This window comes from Octopus sinensis, linkage group LG9 (assembly GCF_006345805.1).
Source record: "Octopus sinensis linkage group LG9, ASM634580v1, whole genome shotgun sequence".
In the NCBI taxonomy this organism is placed as follows: domain Eukaryota; kingdom Metazoa; phylum Mollusca; class Cephalopoda; order Octopoda; family Octopodidae; genus Octopus; species Octopus sinensis.
Window position 1 is genome coordinate 97,426,262 of NC_043005.1, and position 25,200 is coordinate 97,451,461.

General features: G+C 36.7%; 1 long non-coding RNA gene across 1 annotated transcript in view; it reads left to right on the plus strand.

Moving 5' to 3' along the window:
- LOC118764926 overlaps positions 1-24,405 on the plus strand; it is a 41,707-nt gene extending 17,302 nt beyond the window's left edge. Inside the window, exons 2-3 of the long non-coding RNA XR_005000764.1 lie at positions 21,817-23,096; positions 23,343-24,405. This is a non-coding gene — a long non-coding RNA (uncharacterized LOC118764926). The remainder of the gene's footprint in view (positions 1-21,816; positions 23,097-23,342) is intronic.
- The last annotated feature ends 795 nt before the right edge of the window (positions 24,406-25,200 follow it).

Below are 25,200 nucleotides of genomic sequence, written 5' to 3' on the forward strand. Positions count from 1 at the left end.
TTACATTGGCCAGATCTGGCCAGATCCAGTCTCTTACAATGTCATTCCAGTCCCCTCTCTACCTTACAATGGCCAGATCTGGCCAGATCCAGTCTTTTATAATGTCATTCCTGACCAGTTTCTACATTACAATGGCCGGATCTGGCCAGATCCAGTCTCTTACAATGTCATTCCTGTCCAGTCTCTACCTTATAATGGCCAGATCCAGTTTCTTACAATGTCATTCCATTTCAGTTTCTATCTTACAATGGCCAAATCTGGCCAGATTCAGTCTCTTACAATGTCATTCCAGTCCAGTCTCTGCCTTACAATGGCCAGATCTGGCCAGATCCAGTCTCTTACAATGTCATTCCAGTCCAGTCTCTACCTTACAATGGCCAGATCCAGTCTCTTACAATGTCATTCCTGTCCAGTCTCCACCTTATAATGGCCAGATCCAGTTTCTTACAATGTCATTCCATTTCAGTTTCTATCTTACAATGGCCAAATCTGGCCAGATTCAGTCTCTTACAATGTCATTCCAGTCCAGTCTCTGCCTTACAATGGCCAGATCTGGCCAGATCCAGTCTCTTACAATGTCATTCCAGTCCAGTCTCTACCTTACAATGGCCAGATCCAGTCTCTTACAATGTCATTCCTGTCCAGTCTCCACCTTACAATGGCCAGATCTGGTCAGATCCAGTCTCTTATAATGTCATTCCTGTCCAGTCTCTACCTTACAATGGCCAGATCCAGTTTCTTATAATGTCATTCCAGTCCAGTGTCTACCTTACAATGGCCAGATCTGGCCAGATCCTGTCTCTTATAATGTCATTCCAGTCCAGTCTCTACCTTACAATGGCCAGATCCAGTCTCTTATAATGTCATTCCAGTCCAGTCTCTACCTTACAATGGCCAGATCTAGCCAGATCCAGTCTCTTACAATGTCATTCCAGTCCAGTCTCTACCTTTCAATGGCCAGATCTAGTCTCTTATAATGTCATTCCAATCCAGTCTCTAACTTACAATGGCCAGATCTGGCCAAATCTAGTCTTTTATAATGTCATTCCAGTCCAGTCTCTACCTTACAATGGCCAGATCTGGCCAGATCCAGTCTCTTATAATGTCATTCCAGTTCAGTCTCTACCTTACAATGGCCAGATCTGGCCAGATCCAGTCTCTGATAAATTCATTCTAAAAGTAAATAATCACATTATCAAAATCTCAAAGCAGCAAGATACTCTTTACTCTTTTATTTGTTTTAGTCATTTGACTGTGGCCATGCTGGAGCACCGAGTTTTAGTCATGCAAATCGACCACAGGACTTATTCTTTGTAAGCCTAGTACTTATTCTATCTGTCTCTTTTGCTGAGCCGCTAAGTTACGGGACGTAAACACAGCAGCATCGGTCGTCAAACGATGTTGGGTAGACAAACACACACACATATATACATATACATATATACGACGGGCTTCTTTCAGTTTCCATCTACCAAATCCACCCACAAGGCTTTGGTTGGCCCAAAGCTATAGTAGAAGACACTTGCCCAAGGTGCTACACAGTTGGACTGAACCCGGAACCATGTGGTTGGTAAGCAAGCTGCTTACCACACAGCCTCCCCTGCGCCTATAATTCATATTTAATTCAATGCAATATGAATAAATAAGCAATACGTTTCACAGAGCAACCTGAATACAGACGGGTTAAAATAAAGTGATAGGTGGTGAGCTGGCAGAATCATTAATTAGTTCACCATGCAAAATGCTTAACAGCATTTCGTCTGGCTTTACGTTCTGAGTTCAAATTCTGCCAGGGTCAAATTTGCCTGTCATCCTTTCAGGATTAATAAATTAAGTACCAGTTGAACGCTGGGGTCGATGTAATCGACTTAGCCCCTCCCCCAAACCTGCTGGCCTTGTGCCAAAATTAGAAACCAATATACGAGCAAAATGATTCGTGGCATTTCTTCCATTCTTATGTTCTGAGTTCAAATTCCGCTGAGGTTGACTTTGCGTTTTATCTTTTGGGGTCGATAAAAAGAGTAACAGTTGAGTACTGGGGTGATGTTATTGATTTACTCCTCCTTCAAAATTGCTGGCCTTGTGCCAAAATATGAAACCATTATTAAAGTAGAGTGTATTGGATGGGTGTTCTGTTAATATTGTTAAACGCTCAATGTAAACATTGGATGATGGTAGATGTTGATGTATTGGATTAAGCGAGAAGAGGGGAAAATATATTTTCAATCCTGTTTCATTTCTAACCCTGAATCTTTTACTTTATTGTGTACTAGCAGAGATACCCAGCGTTGCCCGTATCACAGGGAATTGAAGAATTAGACTTTTCTTTTATATTTCCTCTAATGAACTGGAATACCTATGATTCGAATTTCATCAAAATTGCAGATTAAGAATTTTGATGAGGGTTCTTTCCCTCTTTACACACCCTAACAAAAATTCTAATCAAGACGTATTTATCCCATACTACTCATGTTTATGCCCAGATTCTAAAATCCAAATCTTATAAAACCTATTCAACGGTTTTTGCTCCTGAGAAATGGAGCACATGGAGGTCTAAAATGTGGGAAATCCACGCATTAGAGATTCACACAGACAAAAATTCTCATATATATATATATGTATGTATGCCTGTATGCCCGTATATATGTGAGATAATAGCTTCACTTTAATAGTTTCAGTATTAATAGTGAAACTATTAAACTGAAAGTATCTCACATTTCAATAGAGATGTTATTGTTTCGCTTTTGACACATAATACTGAAATAGTGGAAGAGATAAGAGATTGCTCTGGGCTCAGATTAGGCAAAAAGTTGAAAATGTCTTTGGCCCATGGCTCTACATGGACCCTAAGTAAGGCATGTGTAAAATTTGAATGAAATCAGTTGCGTAGTTCTCAATTTTTAGAAATTCACACAGACAGACAGACAAACACACCCACGCACTCCCCCCCCACACACACACACACATTCTTATCTTTATACTATTTTATTCTTTTACTTGTTTCAGTCATTTGACTGCGGCTATGCTGGAGCACTGCCTTTAGTTAAAGAAATCGACCCCAGGACTATTCTTTGTAAGCCTAGTACTTATTCTATCGGTCTCTTTTGCCAAACTGCTAAGTAACAGGGACATAAACACACCAGCATTGGTTGTCATGCGATGTTGGTGGGACAAACACAGACACACAAACATATACACACATATACATCTATATACATATATACGACAAGCTTCTTTCAGTTTCCGTCTACCAAATCCACTCACAAGAAGAAGAAGAAGAAGAATTTTTTCTATTATAGTGGGGCTAGTTAATTACATCAACCCTAGTGTACAACTGGTACTTATTTCATCAACTCTAAAAAGATGAAAAGCAAAGTTGACCTTGGTGGAATATATATATATATATATGTGTGTGTGTGTGTGTGTGTGTGTGTGTGTGTTGTGTGTGTGTGTGTGTGTGTGTGGTTGCTCAGCCTGTATAAAATAACAGTAGAATCTTTTTATACATAAGATAAAGTACTGGTCCTTATTATACATATCAAAAGAGATGAGATTGTTATGATGAAAGCATCTCTGATCATAGATCTACTAGAGTCGGTCTTACCTGATGCTAAAGCCCTAACAAAATAACGAACCAACTAGGGAGCTTCTGTGCAGTTGCTAAAATCTAAAAGCAGCAACAGCTGTTTATTGAGCGAAAACACCTAAAGCTCCACGAGGCTCTGGCTGGGGGTGGTTGCAACCCCTGTTGTACTCTTTCGCCCCCAACTTTCTCTCACTCTTTCTTCCTGTTTCTTGTCCCTGGCTTCCTATGCAACCGCTGAACCTGGATGCGCATTCATCCATCCGTCGATGCTCTCGGTGTAGGGGTTGACCTGCTTTCTCTTCTGTGGATCTTACGAATAGCAAAGGACCATGTTTCGGACTTCTCCCATCTTGCGAGCTCTGGGACGAAGACCATTCGCTCAACAGCAACAGCAACAGCAGCAACAGCCATTTATCCGTCGATTCACAACAATCATGGAAATTAAACAATACATTTGATAATGTAGTCCTAGATACATCAGACGTTTACATAAGAAAATATTACAATACATAAAAAAAAACTTCTGGTTCAAACAACAACAAGTTTTCTTGGAATCTTTTCTTTGCTTTTACTCGGAAATAAGATAAGACAGTCATAGTTGTAATTCCTTTGATCATATGTCTGCTCAGTCAGTGTTGACCAAGGGCTAAATACTATGTGTATACTATGTACATTTGTCAATAGTCAGTAAATGAGTCATCATGCTATAATTTTATTGCTTTTATCAAGTACTGAATGACACAATTACACACCTGGGATAAAAAAAATAAATTGAAAAAAAAATGAAAAAAAAACAAAACAAAAACAAAAAGCATATGAGAGAGCTTATGCGTAGTCACTAGATTTGGTAAAAATAGCTGCCAAATTCTACATAAATAATTTTCTATTACAATTATTCTCAAACTATGTGCAAAAGTGCAGTGGCTGCACTGCATGATGTATCTTGAATCATGTTTTTGAAATATAATTTAAGGCTTTAAATTCATACAAAGGATTGTTAATAGATGAAAACACATGACGTAGAAGTTAGAGTATTCAGCTCGTAATCATAAGACCTTAGATTCAATCCTGGAAAAGCAGTGCAGTGTGTCCTTGAACAAGGCACTCTGTTTAACTTTGCACTGGTCTACTCACCTATAAATGACTAATAGCTGAATGCTGGTGCAACTCTGTCTGTCTGCCAGTCTCTCTCTCTCTCTCTCTCTCCCCTCTCTCCCCTCCCCCTCTCTCTCTCCTCTCCCCTCTCTCTCCCCCCTCCCCCTCTCTCTCTCCCAGCTATGCTGCTGGATCAAAGGTGAAAGAACCAAGCAGGTGTCTATAACTGCTTGCAACTACACAGGTGTTAAGCTCCACAGAACAATTAATAAAAGAAGCATCGTTCACACTATCAAGCCATGTTCATTCACAAGTAACAGCCATCTATAATCTAAATAACACAAATGCTATGTATATATATTTAGTGTTATTAATACATTAATCTACACTAATGCTTATTAATTCTGCTCATGTGTGTCAGTGGAGTATTGGAAAATGTGTCAAAACCACTTAAGCAATTCTTTTCTTTACTGTTTTCTTAAATGCTTAGCTTTAAAACTTAATGTTTTTCTTAACTCTCAAACAAATCTTTTCTGTTTTATTTTCCCATCTTTTACTTGTTTCAGTTACTGGATTGTAGCCTTGCAATCCTTTACTCTTTTACTCTTTTGCTTGCTTCAGTCATTTGACTGTGGCCATGCTGGAGCACTGCCTTTAGTCGAGCAAATCGACCCCAGGACTTATTCTTTGCAAGCCTAGTACTTATTCTATCGGTGTCTTTTGCCAAACCACCATGTTACAGGGACGTAAGAATACCAGCATCGGTTGTCAAGCGATGTTGGGGGGACAAACACAGACACACAAACACACACACACATATATATATATATATATATACATATACATATATACGAAGGGCTTCTTTCAGTTTCTGTCTACCAAATCCACTCACAAGGCTTTGGTCAGCCCGAGGCTATAGTAGAAGACACTTGCCCAAGGTGCCACGCAGTGGGACTGAACCCAGAACCATGTGGAAGGATTTCAGTTGAACAAATTGGAGTGCAGTACTTATTGTGCTTATTTACTGAACTTTGCTAAGTTACATATACATAGACAAACACTGGCTGTCAAGCAGAGGTGGGGACAAAAACAAACACAAAGACACACTAATGTGTGTGTGTATACATATGAAAACATACAGACATACACAGAGACACACACATACATATATATATATATATATACTTTATTTAAAGCAGCAGAAAATTCAACAAAACCTGATATTCTGAGTTTCGCGTTGCCGTTCATCAGACAGTTTTTGCTATATATATATATGTATATGTATGTGCACATATATGTCTGTGTGTGGGGGTTTTTTTTATATGTATCACTCGTAGCCCAGATCTATTATAAATATATATATATATATATTATATATATATATATTTCAGAATGAGATAAAAAAATCAAGGCTGTGAAGATTCTAGAACATTTATAAATAGAAGGTCTTACAGCTGTTTCCAGGATATTTATTATATCCCTTCATCGGAGACGGTATGAGAAAATGGTTAAGCAATAGCTAATTTAGGTAAGATACGATATAGAGAGTGAAGTGGAGGAATGAAAATAGATGTGAGATATGCAGGGATATTGCATTTGTAGATCCATTATTTAGGCAGAATGGTATACATATAAGATTCCAATACCTTGTGAGTAAAATCCAATAGTATATATATATATATATATATATATATATATATATATATGCATATATATTATATATATATATATTTATATACTAGCAGCTAAGCCCTGTTTCACCCAGTTTGGATGATGTGGCTGTAAAACCTGCTCTGTGTAAGCATTTGACTTGTTTGGGCATGCTTATGTTAAAAAACAATTTTAGAATGACTTTTTTCTGCCCAAACACTAAAAATAACTGACCAACAACAAAAAAAAAACAACCAAGATTCAACCAAATCAAAAAATAAACCCAAATACTAAGCAAACAATTATCTCCCCTGTCTCCGATAATAACAAGCACTAATTACTTCACCTTACATTTTTCTATTTGCTAAATCATTTATTCATAAACTTCTCCACACACAACATGGACTAAAATCTTCTAAAGAAAATATGAAATTACAATAACTTCAATATCATGATTAGTGAAAATGAAACCAGTTGACAAACACAATATAAAATATATTAGAACTATATAAAGTGTGTGCATCTTCTCTTAATTTATATATATTTTTTGCATTACAATTCACCACGTGGGGATAATTGAAATTCCTCCCTTTGTGTTACTATATATATGTGTAAGTGTGTGTGTACACAATATACACATTGACACATATATGCTGTACATCTTTTATTGACAAGTAAGACTAAGCATTGTCTGGACAATAAATACTCTATCAAATCTTTTCAGTAATTATAATAGCATAACAGGAAATTTAGACTGATGTTTTCCTCTTGTGTATATAGAAAAAAAAATAGTTATAATAAAATATGAATAGAAACCAGTTTTTAGAAAATGCTTATGAAAGCACAACTTAATGTAATGACTAATTATAGGCTATCTGAAGATGACCTCTGGGGAAACCTTCATAAGTGCTTTATTCCCTGCACACCAGAATGACCAGGTAACAATTTACTCTATGCAGAGCAATGATAAGTCTAATCAGCTAATGAAATGAGCTTTCTGGATTTTTTTAGCAGCAAAATTTCTAATAACAGTATCAAAATCAATTTCTCTGACAATGATTGATTCAATACACAGCCTTGCTACTATCAATAAGTCAGGTGTATAAGATGGTTGACTTTAAGACTTTCCAGATTAAGAAAAGTAATTCCATGGTTGTATCCTGCCTTTGACAAAGTGAAGTTATAGTGGTGGGAATGGGTATTAAAAATTTCATTTGTTGATGATTTCGTAATTCTTTTAGAAATACTTTTGACTACTGATTTTAATATATTAGTGGGGTGGTTTGATGATTTGTTCACATATCTCGTAACTTCATTTTTGATAATCTTAAATTTTAGTTTTATACAAGATAACAATATTGCTTATAAACAATCACCCATAGTGCGCCAATAAACTTTCTTAACAATAATATCCAAAAGTGAACAAGACAAAAAAAATGTGCAAAGGTTAGACACTGATATCCTACTGATCTTTGCAAAGAAAATTTTGCAAGAAAAATGGGAACATTTAACGTCATAAATAAAGTGAATTTTAGAAAACCAGAACTGAAGCTTTATGAATTGGTCAGTTTATTAACTTACTAGAAAATTTATGGTATATTTCCAAATGTATGACTTAGCTTTAGAAAATTGTTCCATCCATCTATCCATCCATCCATCCATCCATCCAACCATCCATCCATCCTTTCTACCCACTGTTCCTAAGAGAGTTGTACTCAAAGTTTATTCATCAACTAGCAGTATAGCCCGGTGTTGCTTGGGTTTGTTTTGACCCTTTAGAATTGGAATTTTTGAAAAGTAAAAATTTTGCATTATGTAGCTTGTTATTCTCTTTAAGTGAACATTTTTCTGGTTGAAATACACCAAAAAATGGCGACACAGCAGTCACAAAATCGTAAAAAATAGAGATTTTCATAGAAAAAAGCACCTTTTTGATGTAAATAATTTTTGGTGTTAACACGATCCGATTTGAATTTTTTCTTCTACGGAAGGAAGAGCAAGCCTTCTTCTATCATACTCTCAATTTTGGTCAACTTGTGCCGCAGGGTCTTGGAGGAGATAGTGTTAGTTGAAGGCTACCAAACCTTCCATACACAGACAACTTCAGTTTTATATATAGAGAGATTAAAAATGGGTTTTTTAAGTTGTCAACTAATTTCCTTTGCAAATCTCAAGCAATAACATTCATAATTAAACACAAATTTTATCCAATATAACTTATTTTTTGAAGAACGCTTCCTATATTATATATAACCTATTATGATTCAGTGTGGTGATCTACCAATCAAATACCATGTATGCACTATATTTAATTTCATGTCTATACTTAAGAGAACTAACTCAGAAAAATACAGGGTGGCCCAAAAGTAGGTATTCAGTTATTCAGCTATTTCTTTTGCATTCATATATTAACAGTTTAGATCTTAATTATAAAAAAATATGAAACCATTATTCTATGCTAATTTGGCTAATTTTATCAAGCTCCCTTTTCAGTTTGTAAGATAGAATTGAAATGCAATAAAATGTTTTAAAAGAAATTTAAAGTGCCTACATGAGAACTATAAACCTATATTTGAGTCACCCTGTATATTTGAAAATAGGTTTGGGTTTACATTACTATCAGCATTCCTTCTGCTTTACAGATTTCTCTAAAGTTAGAGTGAATTTTCATACCATAATTAGTATGCACAACAACAATTACATCAGTATTTTCCCATATAAGCAGTTCATTTTCCCACTATCGTAATACCGTTGCTTGTTTCCATTAGTAATATACTTACCTATAATAAGTTATTGTTAATTAGCAAATTTTGTTCAAATATAATGCCAGGAGCACATAACTATTATTGTAGCTCCAGTTTGGTTTCATCTAATTAAAGTGCAGAATACCTTGGCCATCAAATAGCACTGACGCTCAGTTGTTGCAAATATTGGTTGCTATTATCTAGTTTGGTACCTTAAGAAGTAACCAGGTAGTTCAAAGGTCTAACGTCTCAAGCAGTACTCTTTCGTAGAAATTTCTCACTGAATAATTAGGCATTAGACATGTCCACCTGATCATGGCACTTGAGTTTATTCCTGTTATGTATTCCACTTTTTACTCACTGTTTGCAGACATCAGTTAATACTAATTTGTTTGGATCCTACTGTTTCACTATAAAAAGAAGTCACATAACTTGATATTATTGATTTTGTCGTGTTGGTTTGAGCCTTTCACTGAAATAACTTTCAATATATTGATAAACGACTAAGAACATGTCTATAATCACGCATCTTTTGTTGTAGTAGTAGCAGGAGTAGTAGTAGTAGTAGTAGTAGTAGTAGTAGCAGCAACAGCAGTATTAGTGGTAGTAGTAGCAGCAGCAGCAGCAGTAGTAGTAGTAGTAGTAGTAGTAGTAGTAGTAGTAGTTGTTGTAGTAGTTGGTGTTTTTGGTGGTGGTGGTGATGTGGCAGTGGTAGTATAGTGGTCGGTGTGGTGGTGGAGGTAGGAGTGGTGGTCATTGGTGTTTGTCACTTGTACAAATAAGACAACATGCTATGCTATCTGTATACATAGATGACAGAATATATATTTCATCTCAAGGAGAATTGGGAATCACTATCACATAGTCACAAACTCAAATGCTGCGTGTCTGGGTGTGTGTGTATATAAATAAGTATATATATATATATATATATTTGTATATGTATATATATTTATAAATATGTATGTGTGTATATATATATATATATATATATATATATATGTGGAGGCGCAATGGCCCAGTGGTTAGGGCAGTGGACTCGCGGTCATAGGATCGTGGTTTCGATTCCCAGACCGGGCGTTGTGAGTGTTTATTGAGCGAAAACACCTAAAGCTCCATGAGGCTCCGGCGGGAGATGGTGGTGATCTCTGCTGTACTCTTTCACCACAACTTTCTCTCACTCGTACTTCCTGTTTCTGTTGTACCTGTATTTCAAAGGGCCGGCCTTGTCACTCTCTGTGTCACGCTGAATATCCCCGAGAACTACGTTAAGGGTACACGTGTCTGTGGAGTGCTCAGCCACTTACACGTTAATTTCACGAGCAGGCTGTTCCATTGATTCGGATCAACTGGAACCCTCGTCGTCGTAACCGACGGAGTGCTTCCCAATATATATATATATATACACACACACTAGCAGAGATACCTAACATTGCTCGGGATTAAAGTGGTATAGTTTGTGTGTATATATAGATTACAGTTATGCTGAAACAGGTGATAGGGGAAAGTGCAGCATTGATGATGAAACATTTGTGGAGTAAATGATGGTCTAATCTGACTGAGCAACATGTAATACGTCTGTCTGAAGGATTCTAGGCCCTAACCTGTCATGGAAAATTGGGAGTGGTGGGGTATGTAATTTTTGAACCCACCAGAAAGCTGTTAGTGGTTATAGTGGCCATTGAGGAGGTCAGCACTGCTTCTAACATGACTCATCCTATGGTTGGCTGTCAAATGAATGGAGGTGTAATGGAGATATTGTACCTGAAAATTGGCTGCAATGGGAGACAGCGACGGGGGAAGTGAACTGTTGAAATATTGCAGAAGGTGAAAAGGGTTGGCATTGGATTGCTGGTGTGGCTGTAGAATAAGAAACATAAAGTGCGCTTATGCAGTCATATGAGAATATGTAGAAATGAATTACTTAAAAATGACCGCATCAGTGGCTGACAGTTAGTAAGGAGAGACACAAATACGAAAGAAGAAAACAAAGAATTACTTTAAAAAATGTGGTTGGTAAGAGTAATTGGGGAATATGCTTTGATACGGAAGTTCATGCAGGAAACTGCTTTGTTGGTGCAGTCTTCAGGTTTGTTGGTATTTATATGTTTCTTTATTAGCCACACTGGGCTGCACACAGACAGGACAGATTACAAAGTAGAGCTTTTCCTTTTGGGGAGAGAAAAAAAAAGTGGGGTAGGTTTTCGATCAAAAGGAATCGTTAAAGGGGAAGAAAAATAACAAAAAAAAGGAAAGAAAAAAAGAAAAAAATCGATCAATAGGGATCGTGTATCACAGAAATGTCATGATGTAAAGTGTAAAGGGGGAAGCAGATAAGGTTTATCTGTGGAAAGAAAAGCCTATGGAAAAGACCACGGTAACCTCGGTCAATAATGTTACATGTTACCATATTTGTTTGCAAGTAGGTAACCCTCTATTTTAAATTTTTCCGGGTTCATAGGATTTTGCTCAAGGTGGCTTCGTCATTCATACATGCCATCCTTGCTACATTCACCCATCATGTGTATGTATGTGTGTTTAATCAGGTACCTAATGTGGAAAGACCCTCACTGTATGAGACATGTAGACACTCATACACTTACATACATTCACAGACAGATACACAGTCATATACAAAATGTGATGTTGTCGTATGAAATGTTATATTGTTTTAATGAAAATGAAACTAAAATTTCATATTGAGACTGGCCAGCCCTCACACACATATAGTAAGATAGACACACACAGACATACATACACACATGTCACTCATCACATATGTGTATGAATGTGTAGGTGTGTGTGTATTTAATAATGTACCGTTACATATGTATATGCATGTATAGATGTGTGTGTGTTTAATAACATACCTAACAAAAAGACACACACACACACTATGAGACATATACATACTCATACACTAACACACACACACTCACAGACAAATACACAAAATGAGATGCTGTTGTTGTTGTGATATAAAATGTCCTGTTGACTATAGAAAGATTATCTTTATGAAACGTTATCTTGTTTTAATCAAAATGAAAATAATGGAAATGAAAATAAAATTTTGTATTGACACTGACCGGCCCTTCACATGCATATAGTATGTTTAATAATCTACCTAACACAGAAAGACACACACACTGTGAGACACATACTCATACACTCACATTTTAGTTTATCACATGATGGTCAAGTTCATTTGGCTTTGCATGGACTATCGACACCTTAATGTGACAGACTAGCCAAGTACCCCTACAATCAGCTTTTTAAGGGATGATTTTTCTCCCTAATTCTTTAGGGAGGTGAGCTGGCTACAAGTGAGTCAGATCTTTAACAATGAGAGCAGTGTATTCCACTTTGCAGCTTTGGCAGGAAGAGATTTCTAACCAAAATCTTTGATTCTATGTTTTACATTTCTTCTAACAATTGTCTTCAACATTTTGAAACCGTATAATGTTTTTAACAGAGTTCTACTTCTTGTGCCAGTTGATGTATTCATTTTAGAATTGGAAATAAATATTGCTGTGCTGTCAATTTTAACTTGCCTTCGTATTTTCTTATCAATATTTATCCTGACTCATATTAACAAAAAGTCATAAGATTACCAGGGCTTAGGCCTCAATGCATTCATTTAGGCCCCCTCGCTAAAACCCAAATCAAATTTATATGATTTGTGTTATTAGAAAAAATAAAAAAATAAATGAAAATTGAAGCCTTCTCAATCCTTAAGTTTATTTTAGAATTTTAGGATCCACCCTTGGAGACAAAGCTACCCCGGGTGGAAGGAAATGATTTGATGCTGGTACTTTCATGTGGTTGAATGGACATTGAACTTCTTTGGTGATGGTTTTTTGTTTTCTGGGAAATGTATATTTTGGGACTGGAGGCAAACACAAAAATGCTTGTGCGCCAGATATGTACATGAACAAATAGAGAAATAAGAGAGCAAGAGAGAATTAGGATTTGTTAATTGAACCTGGTTGACATAAATACTTTTCCTCTTATACACATAAAAAGAAGCACGCTCTCACATAAACAGAGAGAGAGAGGAGGGGGAGAAAGAGAGCGAGACTAGGAGAATGCAAAAAGAGAGAGAGAGAGAGAGAGAGATTGAAGGAAAGCAAGAGGAGAGATAGAGAGACTGAGAGAAAGCGAGAGGAGAGAGAGAGAGAGAGAGGAAACATGAGAGAGAGATGTGTGTGTAACGATAAGTGTTACTTAATACATCTTAATGTTTCTCTACGACTTTTCTACACACAGTGCCAAAATGTAAATTCACTGTCAGTTCTGTTTTGTCAAAGATGTGCAGATACCCATTGTGAGAAAATTTTTCTTTTCCACATTTTGCCAATGTTTCACCAGCCATTTTGTACATAAAGCGAAGCAGAAAGCTAAATGAAATTTAGCAGTCAAGTAGTTTAGTGGTTACGATTTCAAGTTTGGTGCCAACTAGAATAAAAACAAAATGTTCATGGTGCCAAAAGGTCCTGGGAGCAAAAACATCTCATGTCAAATAAGTCAATGTTGGAACAGTGACACCAAATACCCATGATAAACACACCTGTCTCAAAACATCTCATACACCTATCCAAGTTAATACACAAATAATCTACTACATCAAGTCCAGTTCCTTAGACAAGTAACATACATATGCATACATACAAATATACATACATGTGCTTATAGTGATAAATTATATGGTTATTGACGAATTTGTCTATTTTTGGCATATTTGGCATTAGAAATTTTTTTTCTTTTGCCCTTGTTTATAAGTTGTTCATAAATTTAACCTTTAAAGGTATTTTATAATATGCTGGCCATTGATAGAAATTTTTTCGAAAATTTTTTTACATATATACATATATATACATATATATATACATACATACATACAGTCATACATGCATGCACACATTCATACATGCATATATACATAATGGTGTTGTTGGTGCTGGAGGTGGTGGGTATTTATCTCCCAGCTAGCGATATAAACAAGGGTGCATTTTTCACCAAAAGTCAATATGAAAGTTTCTCTTATGTTCCCCCCCCCCCCACAGTATAGTTAGTTCTATCGTTAAATGAGGATTAATATTAACTCTTGATATTAACATTGCCTCTTTTGCTAATATACATACAAACATACATATACACATATATACATATTATGTATGTGTGAGTATGTGTATGTATGTATGAATGTATGTATGTACATATATATATATATATATATATATATATATATATATATATATATATATATTATATATATATATATATATATATTATATATATATATATATATTAATATCTATATATATATTCAATAACGGAGGCATTCAAGACAGGATGCCCTTGGGAGCTCCTCTATGCTGATGACTTTGCTCTAATTGCTGAGTCACTATCAGAACTGGACAAGAAGTTTCAGGTGTGGAAGCAAGGATTAGAATCGAAGGGCCTTAGAGTCAATCTAGCTAAAACCAAAGTCCTAATAAGTAGGAAGGTAGACAAATCACAAACGCCTTCAGGTAGATGGCCCTGCTCGATCTGTAGAAAAGGTGTAGGTAGAAACTCTATAAGATGCACCAAGTGTAAGCTATGGACACATAAGAGGTGCAGCAATGTCAAAGGAAGGCTAACTAGGAAGATGGTTTTTGTATGTGGCAGATGCTCAGGAACAATAAACACTGAAAATGCTCTGAGACCAACTTCTGTCACTTTCCAGGGAGAAAAACTAGAAATAGTTGATAGCTTCCGTTACCTACGTGACCAAGTCAGCAGCGGAGACGGGTGTGCTGAAAGTGTAACTGCTAGAGTAAGAATAGCTTGGGCAAAATTCAGAGAGCTCTTACCTCTGCTGGTGACAAAAGACCTCTCACTCAGAGTAAAAGGTAGACTGTATGACGCGTGTGTATGAACAGCCATGCTACATGGCAGTGAAACATGGGCCGTGACTGCTGAGGATATGCGTAAGCTCGCAAGAAATGAAGCCAGTATGCTCTGATGGATGTGTAATGTCAGTATTCATACTCGACAGAGTGTAAGTACCTTGAGAGAAAAGCTGAACCTAAGAAGCATCAGATGTGGTGTGCAAGAGAGACGTTTGCGCTGGTATGGGCATGTGGCGAGAATGGATCAAGATAGTTGTGTGAAAAAGTGCCATACCCTGGCGGTTGAGGGAACCTGTGGAAGAGGCAGATCCAGGAAAACCTGGGACGAGGCGGTGAAGCACAACCTTCGAACTTTAGGTCTCACTGAGGAAATGACTAGAGACCGAGACCTCTGGAAGTATGCTGTGCGTGAGAAGACCCGGCAGGACAAGTGAGACCATAACCCGTGGACTTCTACATGGGATGTAGCCAGCCCACTTATGCATACCTTCCCTTCTTGGGACACAAAACTCTACTTGTGAAGACCTGTTGAGGCAAGTGAGAATCAGAATCAGAATCGAAATCGATCAATGGAAATTGCAACTGAGTTACCAGTGCTGGTGGCACGTAAGAGAACCATCCGAACATGGCCGTTGCCAGCGCCGCCCCGACTGGCCTTGTGCTGGTGGCACGTAAAAAGCACCATCCGTTCATGGCCGTTGCCAGCCTCGCCTGGCACCTGTGCCGGTGGAACGTAAAAAGCACCCACTACACTCATGGAGTGGTTGGCGTTAGGAAGGGCATCCAGCTGTAGAAACATTGCCAGATCAGACTGGGCCTGGTGCAGCCTTATGGCTTCCCAGACCCCAGTTGCACCGTCCAACCCATGCCAGCATGGAAAGCGGACGCTAAACGATGATGATGATGATGATGATATATATATATATATATATCTACATGGTTTCGGGTTCAGTCCCACTGCGTGGCACTTTGGGTAGGTGTCTTCTGCTATAGCCCCGAGCCGACCGAAGCTTTGTGATTGAATTCGGCAGGCGGAAGTTACTGCCGTGTGTGTACATGTGCGTGTAGGTGCTTGTGCCTCTCCGAAAGAGAGAGAGAGGGATATATATATATAAATATCTATATATATATGTATACAAAATTTAGAGGACTGATCACTAAAAGTGGTCATTTGTCTTGCTTATTTTTACACTTTGATTTTTTGCTGAGTTTTTTCTTGAGAACACATTCTTCATGGAAAATGGCGATTTGACATCTATATCTAGCATGTAGGCTGTCCACTTTTAGTGGTCAGTCCTCTAAATTTTGTATGTAAAAAAATTTTTTAATCTTCGGATTTTTTAAAAATATGCTAGGCCACTGGTTTTAATTGATTAATATCAATTCCTACCCTTATTTAATTTTTTATATATATATACTTATATAAATACATATATATATACTTATATACATACATACAAAGACAATCACACTGACGAGCTACGGACAATTACGTAAGCAGTAATAACAAAACTAGTTTGTGATTAATCTATATTTTGTTTCTTTTCATTTGTCTTGCTCACTTACGTTCTGGCATTTGCTAAATTTTCTTGAGAACATTCCTTTCTTTGTGGTAAGACCATAGCAGATCTACATCTAGCATATGGATGTCCACGTAGTGGTCATCCCTCTTATATGTATGTAATATAATTTTTCTGTATCTTCAGATTTTAATATGCTAGACCACTGGTTTTAAATTGAGATTAATCAAATTAATATTCAATTTTTCACCCTTATTATTTTAAATTTATATATATATATGTATATAGTCATTTCAAGAATGTCATGTCCTCATTAGGGATTAATAAATCCAAAATTTCACAATCTCCATCATATTAGAAGAAAGAAAAAAAAATATATATATATAGTTAATCCAAACATGAAAACACAACAATGCAAGGACGTGGAACAAGTATAGTGTTATTGGATGCTCAGGAAAGGAAAGAAAGAAGGAGGAATCAACCTTTCGAGCGGAGCTCTTCGTCAGAAACATAGGAAGAGGAAAGATTCAACGAAGGGAAGACGGAGGAAAAAAATCGCCAACAATACACAAGCAGTCACATATTATATATATATATATATATATATATATATATATAATATATAATATATATATACATATATATATATATGTACTAGTTAATAAACCATATTGGTATACACCTGGTAGTTTGCCAGTAAAGCAGATTCACTGTCTCAGAGTTCATTGGGTTTTAATGAGAGAGACAAAAGATGGAAGATACGAGAATATTTATTAATCACTACAATTGCTTCAACCAATCTAACACTGATGCCTCGCGAGCGGGAACCAGAAACTTTGGTTTAGGTGTATCCTTCAGTGTAGATGTTTCTCCTCAGGTGATTTCAATAGGTATCTCATTAAAATAAACTCTGCTCCACAAGATTTCTTCTTGGTCTTTGTATATAGAAATGGCAAATTAAGTTATACAGCTTCATTCTTATAGAAGATCCATAACAAATATCAGATATCAAAAAGAAACAAATATATATGTAAGCAGAGATACCAGGATATTATATCAAAGTAACATTTCCAATTAATCTCTTAATGTGAAAGATTTATACACACACACACAGTCACACATAATACATACATGCTAATATATATGTATATGTATGTGGTGTCTCTGTGTGTGTATGCATATATGTATATATGTACACAATGCCCCCACCCCCACCCCCACACAAATCAATAATCTCCGTAGGTGGAAACCAGTACACTAAACTACCTTTGTGATATTGTCGTCACTACCTCTAAATAGATATCATCTCATGACGTTATTCGATACCATGACGACAGTTTGAGTATTTCCCATGGGTGTTATGGTCACACCCTTGATAGATTTAGGAACCAGCTAATTTCTACTTTTAATCAATTAGGACTTAAAATTACAGTAGCTACTAATCTCTCTATAGTAGATATTTCCCTAGATTGAAACTGCTCCTTGTATAAACCTTTCCATAAGCCTAATGAGAAACTTGCATATATACATAAAGCCATGTCACCCTCCTGTAGTATTTAAAAACCTGCTAGCTAATATTAGTAACAGTGTCTAACCTCTCTTCTTCCAAAGAAATTTTCAAGAAAGCTGCACCTTATTATAACAAGGCCTTAGCCAATAGAGACTTCAAAGATACATTAATATATTATCCCTCTAATAATAATCAAAATATTAATAATAGATCTAGTGGCATCACAGATAAAATAATACATAACCACTCTAGTATGAATCTGGATGATAAGAAACCTAAAAAGAGGCCAAGGAAAATGATTTGGTTTGCTCCTCCCTTTTCCCTTAATATAAAAACTAACATTGCTAAAAGATTCCTGTTTCTCCTAGACAAGCACTTTCCATTCACTCACAGATACTGGAAATATCTAATAGGTGTTCTGTGAAATTATCATATACCTGCTGCCCCAATATGAAGAGTATCATTACACGTGGTCAATACCAAGAGCCTGAATGCAGTTGCAATCCAGGATTCTCTCCACTTGACCAACGATGTATGACTAAATCTATCATATACGAGGCAGCAGTTACTACAACCCTAAAAAATAATACAAGTGATAAGAAGGCCTATATTGGATTATGCAAAGCTGAATTTAAAAATCACTATGCCTTCCAACACAGGGACAAAAGTAAAGCTACGAAGTTGACTAGCTACATGTGGACTTCGAAAGATAACGAAACACTGCATGTGATTAAATGGAAAGTAATTGAGAAATCCATACCTTATGTGAATGGATCAAATAAATGTAGACCTTGTTTGGCTCAAAGAACACAGATCCTGTTCAGATCTAAGATCCTTATCACTCTATTGAATTCCAGGTCAGAAATTTTCAGTGGTTTCATGCATATCTCTTTCTCTCTTACTTGTTTCAATCATTTGACTGTGGCCATGCTGGAGCACCATCTTTAGTTGAGCAAATCGACCCCGGGACTTATTCTTTGTAAGCCCAGTACTTATTCTATCGGTCTCTTTTGCTGAACCGCTAAGTGACGGGGACGTAAACACACCAGCATCGGTTGTCAAGTAATGCTAGGGGGACAAACACAGACACATACTATATATATATATACGACAGGCTTCTTTAAGTTTCTGTCTACCAAATCCACTCACAAAGCATTGGTCGGCCTGGGGCTATAGCAGAAGACACTTGCCCAAGATGCCACGCAGTGGGACTGAACTCAGAACCATGTGGTTGGTTAGCAAGCTACTTACCACACAGCCACTCCTGCACCTTGTGTATAAAATATATGTATAAATATATTTTGAAACCTTAAAGGGTTTGGTCAAACAAATAGATCCCCTACTTATTTTTTTTAAGGCCGTATACTTATTCTGTTAGTCTCTTTTGCAAAACTACCAAGTTACAAGGACAGAAACAAACCAACACCAGTTATCAAGAGGTGGGTGGTAGGCGACAGATATATACAGATTTTCTGTACGATGGGCTTCTTTCAGTTTCCATCTACCAAATCCACTCACAAACATGTTGATTGGCCGGGGGCTATGGCAGAAGACCCTTGTTCAATGTGCCACACATTGGGACTGAACTCTGGACTATGTGGTTAGGAAGCAATCTTCTTACCACACACATTTATGGTCATAGTTAATCAAAACAGAGAAGCATACACCAGACAACTTTATTACATGACCTTGTTAGAAATGTCATAGCAGATTTAATGCTGGTCAGAGAGCTATGTCAATTTGTTCTCTAGAAACTTATTACTCTTCAATGAAACCTTTGTCAATTTTCATTTAAACTCAAAACTTTACCAGAATTCATAAAAGAATAGATTTTCTTTTTATCATCTAATAAGCGAACTGATAAAATGAATATGTAGATGTCTATTGTGAAGGAGTGATGACACTATCACTAAGGTAGTTTAGTGTACTAGTTTCCACTTACATAAGTTATTGATTTGTATGTGCGTGTGTATAAATTACATATATATATACACATACACAAACATTTATATATGTCTCTCTTTCTTCATGTGTGTCTCATTCCCTTTGTTTATTCCACTACTCCATCCATCTATCTATATATTTTATTTAAAAGCAGCAGAAATATAACAAAAGTTATCGTTATATTTCTGCTGCTTTTAAATAAAACATATTGCTCTACCTCTGGTATTTGAGTACTCTTTTTTCCACCTTGCTTACTCAGGTATATATATATAATAATAATAATATTAGGGAGTATAACTCCAAACTTACAGGGAAAAATTCAATTTAGTATTAAATCAAATTTCACAATATATATATATATATAAAATATAAATTAGAGATAAAACCACTATTATGCAACTCAGTGATCGACATAAACCAATACACAAATAACAAGTATATAATAATTAATTTTTTTTTTTCAAAAGGTATAAAATGAATGATAAATATAATATAAGTACTTATTATATTATATTATAAAATATTTACTTACTATATTATAATAATTTACATATTATATTATATTTAATATTCATTTTATACCTTTTGAAAAAAAAAAAAAATTATTATATATATTGTTATTTATGTATTTATGTCTATCACTGTTTGAGTTGCATAATAGTAGTTTTATCTCTAATTTATATTTTATATATATATAAAATGTCATAATTTAACATTCGTTTTCCATGCTGGCATTAGTTGGACAGCTTGACAAGAGTTGGCAAACCAAGCTCCAATTAACTTTTGCATGGTCTCTACAGCTGGACGCTCTTCCTAATACCAGTCACTTTACGGGGTGTACTGGATATACACATGTCTTTATTTTTTACTTGGTTTCAGTCACTGGACTGTGGCCATGCTGGGGTACTGACTTAAGAAATTTTTAATTGATGAAATTGACCTCATGATTTCGAATATACATCACTTTTTGATTAACTGCTAAGGTATAAGGATGTAAAGAAACCTCACCAGTTATCAAGTTTCAAGCGACAAACATATGGGCTTACGACAATCTCTGATTATCAAATTCACTCATAAGGCATTGTTTGGCCCAGGGCTAAAGAAGAAAATTGTCCAAAGTGCTGCACGGTAGGATTGAACTAAAAGCCACATAATTGTGATATGAACTTCTTGACCTCACAGCCATCTTCTCTCACCTTCTCCAAGTAGCGTAGCTAAGTATCTCCTCTTCTGCAAGACATCTGTTTCCGAGTCCCTATTATTGTCTAACCTCTCAGCTGGCACAAAGTCACCTGCCTCAATTCTACTTCCACTTCATCAGTTGAGGGATCTTGTTTTACAAATTACTTGGTGACTCACTGGTGTCACATAAAAAACCCTCAATATACTCTGTATTAAAGTGGTAGGCATTAAGCAATGGAAACCATGCCAAAGCTGGCAGTACATGGCACAGTCCTCTGGTTCACCAGTTCCTAACTATCCAACCCATGCTAGCATGAAAAGCAGACTTTAAATGATAATATATATATACATGTGTTTATGTATATGTTTATATATATATATATCTGTGCTGATATGTTAAAAAAAAAAAAAGGGCACTCAATTCACTTGTTTGGTGCTAGAAAGGGTATCCAGCCATAAAAACCACACCAAAGCAGCCTGGTGCAGTCTTCTGCCTGGCCAGCTCCTGCCAAATTGTTCAACCCATGCCAGCATGAAGAGCAGACATTAAATGATGAGGATATAGAAGTGTATAGAAGGGTGAGCTGAAAAGTTTGTAGGCTGACTAAGAAGGAGTGATGCTAGAGCTGTGAAATCTTGTATGCATTAATTTCATTCCCTTCTTATTAATAACTGCATTGTTTCTTTTCAGGCAAACTGACATCTCACTGTTTAAAGAAGACTCCAATAGTAACTAATAGTGACTTCTCTTGAAAATGGACAAAATTTGGTATTACCTGCAGAAAAAGTGCTTAGCCCCTCCCCCAAGACATTTATGTGGCATTAGATGACACTTCAGCTTTAACAACAGTGGAGAAGGGGCAGCTGAATTTAGGAATGAAAGGGAGAATCTTGAAGATGACCAAAGGTCTTGGACGTCCTGCAACTGCCACCACTAAAGAAGTCATTGACTGTTTGCACCTTACGATGATTGAGGACAGGTGACTGACTAGGAATCAGGTAGCCAATGCTATTAACACATCCTGTGAGAGAGTCGAGAATATTGTGCTGAATGAACTTGGCCTAATGAAAATTTTTGCTGTGGATGTCATGTTTTCTGACACCTGATCACATCATGGGTAATCTGATATTGTTTGAGGCAGATCCAGCTGGTTTCCCAAGTCAGGGGCAAAGAGACAATCCATCCAGTAGAAATACCCCTCCTCCAAAGAAGGTCAAGATCATTTCATCAGCAGGGAAGGTGATAGCCTCAGTTTTTTGGATGCAAAAAGCATTGCGTCTATGGACTATCTTCAAAAGGACCACACCATCAATGCCAACATACTGAAGCAGTTAAGAAAGGCAAACAAGACCAAATGCACAGGAAGATTGATAAAAGGGTTCTTGTTTTATCAGGACAATACTCTGATACAAAAGTTTTACATTTCAGTGGCTACTGTGCATGACTGTCTTTGAACTGGTTGATCAACCTTCCTATTCTCATAATTTGACCCCATCTGTTCCCTAACATGAAAAAAAAAAAAAACCACATGGCTGGGGACCAGTATCACAGTGACGATGATGTTATATCTGCAGTTTTTTTACCAACAAGATAAAAGCTTCCTCACCAATAGGATTCAAGCACTGCAACACCGATGGAAGAAGTGTGGACCATGTTGAAAAATAACCTCATTGGGCCAATGTGAGTGACTTGGTCAGCCTATGAATTTTTCAGCTGACTCTTGTACCTGCGAACATGTGGCTGCCATCAACATTCTTCTTTAGTTTCTCTCTCCATCGTATTATAACTCTTCTATTAGCCAAATTGCCCTGAGTGTGCAGAGATACTGTATAGAGCACTCAGTGGCTAGCAAATGAGCAGAGACTATGTAGAGTTGAATGGATTCTTTAGTCTTGTCATGACAACCTCTCTGGTGATGATGCTATGATATAGGGTGCACCCAATACACTGCATTGGAGGCACATGGCCTAGTGGTCAGAGCAGCAGACTCGCGGGTTCAAATCTCAGACCGGGTGATGTGTGAGTTTATGAGCGAAACACCTAAGCTCCACCAGAAGGTAATGGCGAACTTCTGCCGACTCTTTCCTCCTGCATCTTGCCGCTCACCTGTGACGGACCGGCATCCTGTCCAGGTGGGGAACCTATACGCCAAGGAAACCAGCCATGGCTTGAGAAGGAACAAAACAATACACTGCATGTGAGGTGATTGATGTTAGGAAGAGCACCGTGCAACAGAAACCTAAAGTGAGTGTAGCAGAGAAACATAGTACTTGGATCCAGCTAAGGGGGCAAAGAACCGACTCACATTGTGACAATCCATCCAACCCATGCCAGCATGGAAAGCAAATGTAAAGTGAGGATACTTTTTACTTGTTTCAGTCATTGAACTACAGCTATGATGGAGCATTACCTTGAAGAAGCTAGTTGAATAAATTGACCATAGTATTTATTGCCGGATATTTATTCTATGGGTCTTTTTTTTTTCTACTGAACTGCTTAAGTCACTGGGATGTAAACAAACTGAAAACATAGAAATATACATGCTTCTTTCAGTTTCCACCTACCAAATCTTTGGTCAGCCTGTGGCTTCAGTAGAAGACACTTGCCCATGGTGCTATGCAGTGGGACGGAATCCAGAACCAAACTTCTTACTACAAAGCCAGGTTTGCATCAATGGTGGTACATGTCAAAGTACACCTACCTAAATTAGAACTTTATTAAGATAACTGACACTTTGGTTGGAAGATAAAGCACAGAAGTAACTTAACTGTTGGGCTGATCCCACCATTATAAGTATGAACAATCTACATACATGCAGTATATTTATAAAAACAACATGGCTGAGCCAATGAACATAAAATATTATTTTGTTCAGGTACATAACATAGAGCTGGTATTAATACATGAAGTGTGTGTTCTTATAACAGAAATCTCAGTATTTAATACTTATCTGCAAAACTATTTGCTTTGAGCAAAATAGGAAGACTATTGATAGTCAGCAGACCTGCTAGAGATAACAATTGAATCTTCCTCAAATTGCATCTCCTACCTTCTGAAAATAGGAAATGCTAGATAATGTTGCTAGACCCAAGTAAACTGCTAACAAAAAAGAAAGGTGTGATGGTCAGAACCGGAACATCTTTGATCATATCTGCTTGATCAGTGCCAGTCTTACTTTGCTTGTAAGAAAGGCAATGATTTCAACAATATTAAACCTTGTTGAGTAAAGACAACTGTATAAGGCAGAAATCTCATACTATAATGTTGACTTTTTCTATTTCACACCATTTTCAACCAATGCATTTTTTGTACTTTTACAAGTAGAGTGTTTTTTCCCAACTCCATTCTGAAACTTAATATACAAATTCTCTGCATTAAACTATTTGGTTTATGAACAGAAAATTCTTCAAATACCACAAAAAAAATTTACAGTCTAAGAAAAATTCCTTATTGCTTTGTCATACCAGTCTTCACCCAAACTTATTCAACAAAAATTAATTGCAATAATATAGAATATATTAAGCAAAGCAAGTTTTAGGCTTAGTTTAAATTCCCAGTTATAACTTTGAAAATGCTTTTCGTAAAAAGCATACATATCAACTGTTCCACATCATCATCGTTTAATGTCCGTTTTCCATGCTAGCATGGGTTGGACAGTTCGACCGGGGTCTGGGAAGCCAGGAGGCTGCACCAGTCTGATCTGGAGTGTTTCTACAGCTTGATGTCCTTCCTAATGCCAACCACTCAAGCATTGATATTTTTAATTACAAAATGTGAATTATCTTACATATTAGATATAAATAAAAACAACATGGTTGTCTGGAATTCAGTCTTGTTGTGTGGCACATAGGGCATCTGCTGTAAAAGCAACAGGTGAAAACTGTGTGTTTACATATATGCCTACTTATGATCTGCATCCTTTTATGGAAACCAGTGATCAAAAATGATGTTTGTTGATATTCCCTTTACTAACAGATCATCCTGAAGCTCCGCGCTTTTGAAAATCAGCAGATTAAAAACAAACAAACCATTACTTTTGAAACAAGGATTAGCAATGGGAAAGGCATCTGGCCA